The 12502-nt window shown below is 47.4% G+C and overlaps 1 long non-coding RNA gene across 1 annotated transcript; it reads left to right on the forward strand.

Annotated features, from left to right (window-relative positions):
- Window positions 1-2702: 2702 nt before the first annotated feature.
- On the forward strand, window positions 2703-11205 carry LOC144769686 (uncharacterized). Its single transcript, XR_013598739.1, has 3 exons — window positions 2703-2806; window positions 3236-3315; window positions 10764-11205. It is a non-coding gene; the product is annotated as an uncharacterized LOC144769686 (long non-coding RNA).
- Window positions 11206-12502: the final 1297 nt, after the last annotated feature.

Raw genomic sequence — 12502 nt, forward strand, 5'->3', positions numbered from 1 at the left:
CAGGATACATGCGCAACTACAGCGCCTTAAGGCGCAGATAGTATACCTACAGGAGTCTCATATGGTGGACAGTGAGGTGGTGAAACTCCGAAAGAAATGGCGAGGACAAATCTTCTCCATTTCTTATTCCAGCTATGCGAGAGGGACCACAATTTGGATACGGCATGGAGTGCCATTTATAGCGCAGGACCAGAGGATTGACAAATTAGGTAGATATATATTTGTGAAAGGCACACTATATGGACAACTGGTAGTGTTGGGCATGGATGTACGACATTACAACGCATGCTTTTACATCGCATGCTTTTACAACGCGGTTTTTACAACGCATACCATTACAACGCATAGTGCTTTTGGACGCTGGATAGTGAATAGTTTAATTTACTATTCCAACTCCAGTCCCCGTGGACACTAGGGGAGGTTATTGGATAGTAAATTAACCTATTCCCTATCCTAGAGCGCCCCCCAGCGCAATGCGTTGTAATGGTTTGCGTTGTAAAAGTTGCGATGTAAAGGCACTGCGTGGTAAAAGTTGCGTTGTAAGTGATGTTTCCCGTTGGGCACAGTATATGCCCCTAACTTTGATCAAGATAAGTATTGGGACATAGTGAGTGGGGCACTGGCGGGATGGGACGCACACCCATGGATAGTGGGAGGGGACTGCAACGCAGTAATGGATGTGTACATAGACAGATCGCACCCGCCCTTACATGGAGCTGGTGTGTTTAAGCAAGCAGATGCATTGGGTAGGTGGGCGGAGGGATGGGGGCTATGCGACGTCTAGAGGATGCGACACCCTATGCACAGGGAATACTCCTTCTACTCCCCAGTACATGATCTCCATACAAGCATAGACAGGATAGATTGCTCTGATAGGATAGCGATGCAAGTGCTTCACTCCACATATTTGTCCAAAACTTTTTCAGATCATAACCCACTGGAGTTAGTTATTACATGGGGAAGAGTGCCCACCCCGGTTCCCACATGGCGTTTATGGCCGCAGTTGTTAGAAGATTCAGTATTATGCAGCGACCTTTTAGAAACTATAGAGTGTTACTTTGCAGAAAATAGCAATACGGCAACAAGCAGACTCGCGGAATGGGACGCCTTTAAGGTGGTAATAAGAGAGAAAGCGATTAGTGCAACCGTGGGTGCCAGACAGGAACTGCATAGGTCCCTAGTAGAGGTGGAGGAGAGAATGGGCAGATTAGAGCAAGAAGCAATAACTAAAGAAGATCAAAAGAGCCCATTGCAGGAGGCAAGAATCAAACACGCTGAGCTCTTAGAATCACTGAGGGTCATAGACTACCAGGCGTATACGTGATGTGCCCATGCCGAAGCAGATAAGGCATGGACTTTGCTAGCTAGGCTGGTTCGCGATGCACCTCCTGCAGTGGTTATACACGAAATTAGCACAGGGGGCGGAGGCACAGTAAATAGCCAAGCAGATATCAATACTGCCTTCCGACACTATTACGCTGCACTATACGGTGCGTCAGATTACACTGCAAGGGAACAAAGGGAGGATTTCCTATCCACTTTAACATTTCCGGAACTCCCGGCGACGGCCTAGAAAGACCTCGCGGGGCCCATTACCCAACATGAGATCAGAGTCGCTATGAAAGGGCTTCCACGCAATAAAACCCCCGGTATGTATGGACTCCCAATTTAATTTTATGCCACATATGCAGAAGCCCTAGTGCCCCAATTAGAAGTATTATTTAGAACAATATGGGAAAGGGGTTCCCTGTCCCTTACCACAGCCCAAGCACTAGTTATATCATTACCGAAGCCAGGAAGAGACCCCAAGGATATGGCTAACTATCACCCGTTATCGTTATTAAACACGGAATGTAAAATTTTGAGTAAAGTACTGGCCAGCCGCGGGCCATGGAGGGAGTTACGGTGGGGCAGGGAGGCGGGGAGGGGTGGAGGGTGCTAAAAACAGGCATATGGATCATTGCAGGTAAGTACACAATTTAATTAATAAAACGAAATTCGTAGCGCGCACTGCATGGCAAAAAGCAATGCTGTGCGCGCTACGAATTTCGTTTTATTAATTAAATTGTGTACTTACCTGCAATGATCAGCCGCGGGCCGTGGAGGGAGTTACGGTGGGGCAGGGAGGCGGGGAGGGGTGGAGGGTGCTAAAAACAGGCATATGGATCATTGCAGGTAAGTACACAATTTAATTAATAAAACGAAATTCGTAGCGCGCACTGCATGGCAAAAAGCAATGCTGTGCGCGCTACGAATTTCGTTTTATTAATTAAATTGTGTACTTACCTGCAATGATCCATATGCCTGTTTTTAGCACCCTCCACCCCGCCCCTCCCCCTCCCCGCCTCCCTGCCCCACCGTAACTCCCTCCACGGCCCGCGGCTGTTGTCGCCTCTCATCTTTATACTGGCACTGGAACCATTAGCTATAAAACTGCGACAAGATTTTCTTGATCGGGGAATACCGATAGGGAACACGACACATCTCTTCTCGGCGTACGCCGACAATTTTATTATATATCTGCAGGACCTCCACTTGCCCCTGACGCCAATATACGAGGCATACCGCCAATTTGAATTGAGAATCCAGGACGGGTTTTTGATTATGCCCTGGATCCAGGACAGGTTTTTAACCTTGCCTTAATTCATCTTCTCTCTCCGCCCCTTTTTTTTTTGTTTTTTGATTGGCCTGAATATTTGAGGCGGCATATTTATATCTTGCTGCTTTACATGTCTGACCGTTTGTGAACCGACGCAGCTTGATTCGTGAGGACGCAGCTCCGCGGCGATTTGGGGAGTCAAACCTGGTAGGTGTTTGCGAACAGCTTGAGGCCGCTCCCAGCTACAGCTGCCGTTTGAGCGAACGATCTTTCTTTGACATGTAGTTCAGGATCAGTTATGTATTGTCTGTTTGAGGGCAAGTGAGGTGTATGATTACCCTCTGGGCTTGGCATTCCTACCAAATCCGATATCGGGAAGGGCTGCTTCTTAGTATCGCTTCTTTGAAAAGCGGTTAGCCGAGCTTGCTTTGGTTGTATCCGTGGGCTTTTGAGCATTGAGGGGAGTTGCGCCTGTATGTTATCTAGGGGAGTTGGTCGTCGCCCTGTGGCATCTTTGCTGCTCGGAAATGATCTTTTTAGTCCGGCATAGCGGAAAATGTTTGAATTTTACCTTGCCGCTTTTACATGCGTCTTGTTAACCATTTACTTTCATCGTGTTATTTCCTTATTTCCTAGTGAGAGACGCGGAGACGAGAATCCCCCAGTTATATTAATCCACTTATTCCATCTGGCGAATTTGGTCGTGCTTGCAGCAGGTAACAAGCATTTACAATGCAATGGTTTTGCCTTTGACAAAGTTAGAGCGATTGGCATTGTCAATGACAAATTTTTTATTTATGTGTTGGTTTTGAAAACAGATAAATTAATGCCATTGTCATTTACAATGCAAATAGCGTAATCTCACGCAAATGGACGATGGTTACAAAAAATTTTGAAAAGTGCTCTATAGAATCAGGAGGAGTCGGGGAGGGATAATGAATAGAGAGAGCCAAGAAGGAAAAACAAATTAGGGTGAGAGAGAGTGGTGCATTGGAGAGAGTTAGCAGTGTGTTGAAGGGAGAGTGAGTGACGGGATGAGAGAATGAGCAGAAGAAAGAGAGGCAGTGAGAGAAGGAGAGTGTGGTGAAAGGGAAGAGTGAGTGACGGGATGAGAGTATGAGCAGAAGAGAGAGAGGCAGTGAGAGAAGGAGAGTGTGGTGAAAGGGAAGAGTGAGTGACGGTATGAGAGTATGAGCACAAGAGAGCGAGTCGGTGAGAGAAGGAGAGTGTGGTGAAAGGGTAGAGTGAGTGACGGGATGAGAGTATGAGCAGAAGAGAGAGAAGCAGTGAGAGAAGGAGAGTGTGGTGAAAGGGAAGAGTGAGTGACGGTATGAGAGTATGAGCACAAGAGAGAGAGAGTCGGTGAGAGAAGGAGAGTGTGGTGAAAGGGAAGAGTGAGTGACGGGATGAGAGTATGAGCAGAAGAGAGAGAAGCAGTGAGAGAAGGAGAGTGGTGAAAGGGAAGAGTGAGTGACGGGATGAGAGTATGAGCAGAAGAGAGATAAGCAGTGAGAGAAGGAGAGTGGTGAAAGGGAAGAGTGAGTGACGGGATGAGAGTACGAGCAGAAGAGAGAGAGGCGGTGAGAGAAGGAGAGTGTGGTGAAAGGGAAGAGTGAGTGACGGTATGAGAGTATGAGCACAAGAGAGAGAGAGTCGGTGAGAGAAGGAGAGTGTGGTGAAAGGGAAGAGTGAGTGACGGGATGAGAGTATGAGCAGAAGAGAGAGAAGCAGTGAGAGAAGGAGAGTGGTGAAAGGGAAGAGTGAGTGACGGGATGAGAGTACGAGCAGAAGAGAGAGGCGGTGAGAGAAGGAGAGTGTGGTGAAAGGGAAGAGTGAGTGACGGGATGAGAGTAAGAGCAGAAGAGAGAGAAGCAGTGAGAGAAGGAGAGTTGTGAAAGGGAAGAGTGAGTGACGGGATGAGAGTAAGAGCAGAAGAGAGAGAAGCAGTGAGAGAAGGAGAGTGTGGTGAAAGGGAAGAGTGAGTGACGGGATGAGAGTATGAGCAGAAGAGAGGCGGTGAGCGAAGGAGAGTGTGGTGAAAGGGAAGAGTGAGTGACGGGATGAGAGTATGAGCAGAAGAGAGGCAGTGAGAGAAGGAGAGTGTGGTGAAAGGGAAGAGTGAGTGACGGGATGAGAGTATGAGCAGAAGAGAGAGAAGCAGTGAGAGAAGGAGAGTGGTGAAAGGGAAGAGTGAGTGACGGGATGAGAGTACGAGCAGAAGAGAGAGAGGCGGTGAGAGAAGGAGAGTGGTGAAAGGGAAGAGTGAGTGACGGGGTGAGAGTATGAGCAGAAGAGAGAGAAGCAGTGAGAGGAGAGTGGTGAAAGGGAAGAGTGAGTGACGGGATGAGAGAGCAGAAGAGAGAGAGGCGGTGAGAGAAGGAGAGTGTGGTGAAAGGGAAGAGTGAGTGACGGGATGAGAGTATGAGCAGAAGAGAGAGAAGCAGTGAGAGAAGGAGAGTGGTGAAAGGGAAAAGTGAGTGACGGGATGAGAGTAAGAGCAGAAGAGAGAGAGGCGGTGAGAGAAGGAGAGTGTGGTGAAAGGGAAGAGTGAGTGACGGGATGAGAGTATGAGCAGAAGAGAGAGAAGCAGTGAGAGAAGGAGTGTGGTGAAAGGGTAGAGTGAGTGACGGGATGAGAGTATGAGCAGAAGAGAGAGAAGCAGTGAGAGAAGGAGAGTGGTGAAAGGGAAGAGTGAGTGACGGGATGAGAGTACGAGCAGAAGAGAGAGAGGCGGTGAGAGAAGGAGAGTGTGGTGAAAGGGAAGAGTGAGTGACGGTATGAGAGTATGAGCACAAGAGAGAGAGAGTCGGTGAGAGAAGGAGAGTGTGGTGAAAGGGAAGAGTGAGTGACGGGATGAGAGTATGAGCAGAAGAGAGAGAAGCAGTGAGAGAAGGAGAGTGGTGAAAGGGAAGAGTGAGTGACGGGATGAGAGTACGAGCAGAAGAGAGGCGGTGAGAGAAGGAGAGTGTGGTGAAAGGGAAGAGTGAGTGACGGGATGAGAGTAAGAGCAGAAGAGAGAGAGGCAGTGAGAGGAGAGTGTGGTGAAAGGGAAGAGTGAGTGACGGGATGAGAGTAAGAGCAGAAGAGAGAGAAGCAGTGAGAGAAGGAGAGTGGTGAAAGGGAAGAGTGAGTGACGGGATGAGAGTAAGAGCAGAAGAGAGAAGCAGTGAGAGAAGGAGTGTGGTGAAAGGGAAGAGTGAGTGACGGGATGAGAGTATGAGCAGAAGAGAGAGGCGGTGAGCGAAGGAGAGTGTGGTGAAAGGGAAGAGTGAGTGACGGGATGAGAGTATGAGCAGAAGAGAGGCAGTGAGAGAAGGAGAGTGTGGTGAAAGGGAAGAGTGAGTGACTGGATGAGAGTATGAGCAGAAGAGAGAGAAGCAGTGAGAGAAGGAGAGTGGTGAAAGGGAAGAGTGAGTGACGGGATGAGAGTACGAGCAGAAGAGAGAGAGGCGGTGAGAGAAGGAGAGTGGTGAAAGGGAAGAGTGAGTGACGGGATGAGAGTATGAGCAGAAGAGAGAGAAGCAGTGAGAGGAGAGTGGTGAAAGGGAAGAGTGAGTGACGGGATGAGAGTAAGAGCAGAAGAGAGAGAGGCGGTGAGAGAAGGAGAGTGTGGTGAAAGGGAAGAGTGAGTGACGGGATGAGAGTATGAGCAGAAGAGAGAGAAGCAGTGAGAGAAGGAGAGTGGTGAAAGGGAAAAGTGAGTGACGGGATGAGAGTAAGAGCAGAAGAGAGAGAGGCGGTGAGAGAAGGAGAGTGTGGTGAAAGGGAAGAGTGAGTGACGGGATGAGAGTATGAGCAGAAGAGAGAGAAGCAGTGAGAGAAGGAGAGTGGTAAAAGGGAAGAGTGAGTGATGGGATGAGAGTAAGAGCAGAAGAGAGAGAGGCGGTGAGAGAAGGAGAGTGTGGTGAAAGGGAAGAGTGAGTGATGGGATGAGAGTAAGAGCAGAAGAGAGAGAGGCAGTGAGAGAAGGAGAGTGTGGTGAAAGGGAAGAGTGAGTGACGGGATGAGAGTATGAGCAGAAGAGAGTCGGTGAGAGAAGGAGAGTGTGGTGAAAGGGTAGAGTGAGTGACGGGATGAGAGTATGAGCAGAGGAGAGAGAGGCGGTGAGAGAAGGAGAGTGGTGAAAGGGAAGAGTGAGTGACGGGATGAGAGTATGAGCAGAAGAGAGGCGGTGAGAGAAGGAGAGTGGTGAAAGGGAAGAGTGAGTGACGGGATGAGAGTATGAGCAGAAGTCCTGCATCCTGGGAGCTGCATGACTGCAGAGCCAGGACCTGCCGTTGGCACCGCTGACCCCTTGCCACTCCTCGGGTTCCCCGCAAAGCTCAGCCTGGGATGCGGCCCCACCGGTCGGCACTGCTGCTGCTGGCAGCGATGTTCCTGCATTACAAGGCAAAGTTCAGAGAGAGGAGCGAGTCCCGAGGGAGGAGACGGTGTAATACTTGACTTGACTGGGCAATGGAAGGGACAAACTCAAGCTGAACAGTCCAAATAAAAGCAAGAAAATGTGAGGTACAAAGCCACTGGCAAGCAATGGGTGAAATGCATTCTCATGGACGCTTTCCGAAGGTCCAAAAGATGTAGGCTTCGACCAAAAAAACACAATAGGTACGCCTGTCAAAGACACTCACCTAGCCAACAGAAAGCGTGTGGGGCCACAACACACAGGGCCTCTTGGTAGTTGTGTGACTACTGTTCGAAACAGAATGAGGGCATTCACACCCACCTTTCACTGCTGCTCTCTTCCTTTGAGCCTGTACACTGCTCTGCTGTCTTTTGGGAATGTTTGCGCTATGCAAACACAACACATGTACACACAGTAAAAGTGGCACACAGTAATGTACTCCATTTAGGGTTGAATTTATAAATAAGTGCAGGGGCCTAAAGATTTTTTAAGAGCCCGCCACTGGCACTTACAAATGCCATGTTAGAAAAATACCAAGGCTGTCTAAACTGGATTCCACCTCACACCTTTCTTCCAGCAAGCCACACTGCCTGTCTCCATCTCACTTCGCAGTTTCTTTTCCATCCATGCTTTCTCATTTATCACAATTTCCCTATTTTTTTCTCTTCCTCCTTTCTTCCTCTCCTTCCGGTCTCTCCTACTCTAGATGAAGTCCGAGGATGAAAAACAAGCCTTGGTCCTTAAAAATGAGGGACAGTATCCACCACCCGTTTAAAAAAATAAAAAAAACCTGCACAAACTCCTTCTTTTGAAATAGTGGGTTCAACTTGCTGCTGCTTAAGCCCTGCCGATAGCCTCACAGTGCACGAGACAGCGCTCCACATAATTATTACATTCATTGTCCAGGACTTTCTATTGTACTCACCCTGCATGAAAGGTCAGCCAACAAGTGGTAACTGGGTGTCCCAACCTCCAGCCTTACTGTCTACTCTGCCAACACATTTGGCCACTATTTACTTTGGCACAAGTGAATCAGGTGAAAGGCAACCCGATTCTCTTATACACTCATTCCTACTATTGAAATGCAGAAACAAATATACAGGATAGCTCTATAGATACATGATCGATCCTTAGTTCTTTTTTTTGCATATTGAGAGGAACCTTAAAACGAATCTTCTGTGTATAGTATATTTAAGAGCATCTGCCTAACTTTCTTCACGCAACAGCCGGCTTGGCTTGAATACCTTGTTTCGAGAACTGAGAAATTGATAATTTGAAGTTAACTCAATTAGATGGGATGTACTGATATTGTCTTGACGGTTGCTAGGCTTTGTGGCCACCCACAAACTGTGGAAAGGCATGACCAATCGGAACAGAAAACATGACGCATAGTGTATACCCCGGGGGACCGCACAGTGCATTCCGATAGAGAAGCACTCTAGTAGGCCCCTGCTTGTGCCCCAGGGGCACTTAAAGGTCACGCAATGGAAACAAAGTGAAGCGAGGAGAGGTGGCGTAACACATAAAGCTGCCGACCTTGGAGGTGGAGAGCAGAGTTCGATCCTCAGCTTAGGCTGTATGAGTTCTAAATAATTAAAAGAAGATCCCTGGCTGGGCTGTATATTAAATAAACCCATCAGTAATATTAAATAAACCCATCAGTAAAATTTCTGTCTAGCAGACTTTGACTATAACCGGACCAAAGAGCCTTATTTATCATAGGCACTCTGCCCCACAAGTTCTCACGTTATCCCTGTGGCCCGAAGAAGAGAGTGGGGCTTTTAATTAATATGTAATGCTTCAACCTAGCAGTGCCACTCGTGAACACAAAGAGGCACTTTTGAATAAACACCTCGGTAAAATTACTATCTAGTAGGCCCGAGACTAGAACCCTGGTCTGCAGAACTAGAGAGGCCGAGCACTGCCCAGGTGAGCTACGGAGCTTCTCCCACATGGTGGAGTTAATAGAGGCGTGAAGAGTATGCTGCCACCCGTCCGCCGGAGGGCCCCCCCCCCCCCCCGCCCCCGATGCCACTGCTAAGCAGCACACATTAAAGCTTTTTAAAAAAAAGTTGTATATAGCGCTAACGAGACCCGAAGGGGTTAGAGCGCTTTACACGAGCACATGTTGAGTTAGAGACGAGCGCTTTACACGAGCACATGTTGAGTTAGAGACGGACACATTCATGTTGTTAGGCACGGGGAGATTAAGCATCCTGCCGAGACTCGAACCCGGTTTCCCAGCCTCCACTGTCAGTGCCTGAGTTTCGCAGGCTGTGCTTAATGAAGGTGGGTGCCGGCTCAATGCCGGACCAGATTCGGGGGCGTTCCCGAGAACAGGCTTTCGGCTGACTTAGCCAAAAGCCAAAAATTCTCGGGAACGCCCCCGAATCTGGTCCGAGATTGACGGACAGAGCCTTCTCCCAATCACTAGCCTCCATTTATGGAGCTAGCCAATGAGAGAGTGGGGACGGTCCTGTCCCGACACACCGGTATACATTATGTTTTTCCTAGCGCATGTGTACTTCGTACGCATTGGCTAGGCAAAACCTAAAAATCAGTACAGGACTCGCTTTTGGATTACTGGTGCATTGTGGTCCGTGAAGTAATTGCACTGGTATCGATACTTATCTTTCTTGTTTCACAGCCCTAAGCTTGGGAGCAAGTTTTTGAGATTCCCTCTGCCAGACATCGCTGGTCTTTGATTTTCTATCTACACGCCGATTGTTTACGGGTAAATTTAAAACCGGTGAAGCCAAATGGTGTTTGTGGAATTATTCGAGGGCAGTTGGTTTGCGAGTTGTACTATAGGTTGTACTTGCATATCGTACAACCCCTTTTTTGATCCTGCTTCTTTCTTATATAGGGGTCCATCGAAAATATAAATACATATCTTGTGTTTCCACATACCGAGGAGACCCACTGGCGGGTCGAATACTGCAATTCTGTATCTGCCTTCAAATGAGCCGGGTGACCTTCTTTATCACCTTTGGTAAGCGGGTGGAAATCAAAATGTTTTCTTGAACCAGTACTACTGGCGTAGAATTATCCATTAATGGAATTACCCATTAATTTGATTGAGGTTTCCATGTTTATAGAGTCATTGGAAGATCAACAGCCGCTGATCCTAACGGTCCCTGTGACAGGGAGAGAAACATTAGAACTTTCTACCCTCTGAAATTAGGCTCACAGTCTGCTGTTTATGTGTAAGTTTGCGAGCCCTACTCTGCGTCTATGGGCATGGCCATCTTGTATGTAAAATGGAAAAATGCCCGTTTAGGACATGAAGCGGGTCTTTTGCTGTCAGATGACGTCCACTGTAGTGAATAAAACAGTCGCCCTGTTCGATGCTCTCGTTGGGTATCTGTTATATTTAAAAAAAAAAAAAAAAAAAACTCTTTTGAAACTATTGTATATGTGTTTTATGGTGTCTTGTTTCTGGGCGTTTTTTGAAATGGCAAATTATGTAAGTTGTTGTGTCTATTGTATTGTTTTTTCACTGGTCCCCTTCTATTTTCCGATGAGACCGTTATTTAAGTATTTCTGAGTATAAAGGCGATGCACTAGTTAGAGTTCACTGTATTCTGCCAGATATAAATCAATGACTCCTTGAGGGCAGTTTTTTCTATAATGAAAGTATTAATAAAGTACGTGTGTTTTTTCATAAAAAGAAAAAAGAACTTCTTATTAAATGTACACCTGTATTCACGAAAAGAAAATAGTATGTATGTATATTTGAAATGTGTTTCTTATTCTTTACAGACTGTATGCTGTGTACTCCTGTTGTTTCACCCTCCCTCCGGTTGCCCTGATGAAGGTGTAGCCTTTTAATATCTGGCATTACACCGAAACGCGCGTTGGCGTTTGATCTCCTGTCCAGTTTCTAGATACCATCTGATCTCCTATTTCAATTGTGGGAGAGTATTCTGGACAGTTGACTGATGCTACATCCAAGTCGGAAAGATTGTTGATTGTCGGAAGAACTGAAGAATGCATTGGCATATGTGTGTGTTGAAGTTGTGGTATGTTAGTTTAGGTTGATTGTGTTGAAGTGTGATATTAGAGATGAGTGGGTGTGGGTGATGTATGTTTGATTCTCGATTTTTATCATGTTGTGGAGTACTATATTATAAAAAAAAAATTGTGATAATGTATCCGATGTATATTTAAAAAATGAATAAAAATGTTTATATTTTTCTAAAAAGTTGTTCTGGTTTCTGGCGTCAGTGAGCTCGTCTGCATCTTATTGAATACCGGACTCTCTTGGAGCCGACATAAATTAAAGAGGGGGCAGCTTTTTTCGGTTTTTCCTAGTTTCTACTTCACCCCTGCGTGCTTGTCCCTTATCAGTTCCGTCAGGGGGCCTCTTATATTGATTGGTTGATACCGCCAATTTGAAGCCTTGTCTGGATTGACCATGAACACTGCAAAATCCCACGCATTCTTTTTTACGGAACATGATGACATCATAGACGCAGAATTTGGAGATACTAGGCTTCAGGTAACCCCCCACACATTCAAGTATTTGGGCATTCGGATATATAGGACACACGAAGATATGATAGATGGCAATCTACACAGAGCAATCTGAGCCTTGCGATCCAGTGTCACTTACTGGACTGCGCTGCCATTGTCTGTTATGGGGAGAGCAGCACTAGCCAAAATGGTGGTTCTGCCAAGATTATTGTATTTTACTAATTTACCATAAATAATATCACAGGCCACATTTAAAGTGCTGAATACTTTGCTTATAGACCTTATTTGGGGTAAGGACAGAAGACGTATAAGCCTGAAAAAATTGCAAGTGGGTACTCGCATGGGGTGTCTGGGCGTGCCGGACTTCCGCGCATATTATTACGCCTGCTAACTACAGTGGTTGACATATTGGACGGCTGGGCATAACCTACGGGAAATAGGTTACACGGATACAGAAATAAATAACGGGGCATTGCACGTCTTGCTGTTGCCTGGTCATAGACCCCTGAGGGATCTCCCTCCTTTGTTAAACACTGCGCTCAAGTGCTGGAAGGCGGCACTGCAATATACGCATGCGCCCCTTGCATACGCTGGTAACATCCCGCTGTTGGGTATTGCATTGGAGGGCGGCAGGCTCACTAAACGCAAATTGGCACCCTGGTTAGGTGCGGGTATTAGCACAGTGGCAGACTTATTCGGAGATGAGACACTGCTCGATGGGGGGCGTGACTTGGATGCTGGAGGGACTGGTAGCGTGAGCCCGGAGCTCCGCGCCTGATCCCCCACTAATATCCTGAAATTGGGAGCGTTATCCCGCGTGGATGACACCATCAACGTGCTAATACTCGTCGGAGTGGTAGCGGCACCCTGGGAGCCATAAGGATGCTTCTATACGGCGTCACGCGAGCTCGAACGAGGAGCCGACTGGCCTTGCGGACGGGGCTGCCCAAAATGGCAGAGGAGGCCGCGGCCAAGGATCGTAGACGCTGACGAACCGACCCGTAGAGCACTGTCAAGAGAACTGT

Source organism: Lissotriton helveticus, chromosome 7, assembly GCF_964261635.1.
Source record: "Lissotriton helveticus chromosome 7, aLisHel1.1, whole genome shotgun sequence".
Lineage (NCBI taxonomy): Eukaryota > Metazoa > Chordata > Amphibia > Caudata > Salamandridae > Lissotriton > Lissotriton helveticus.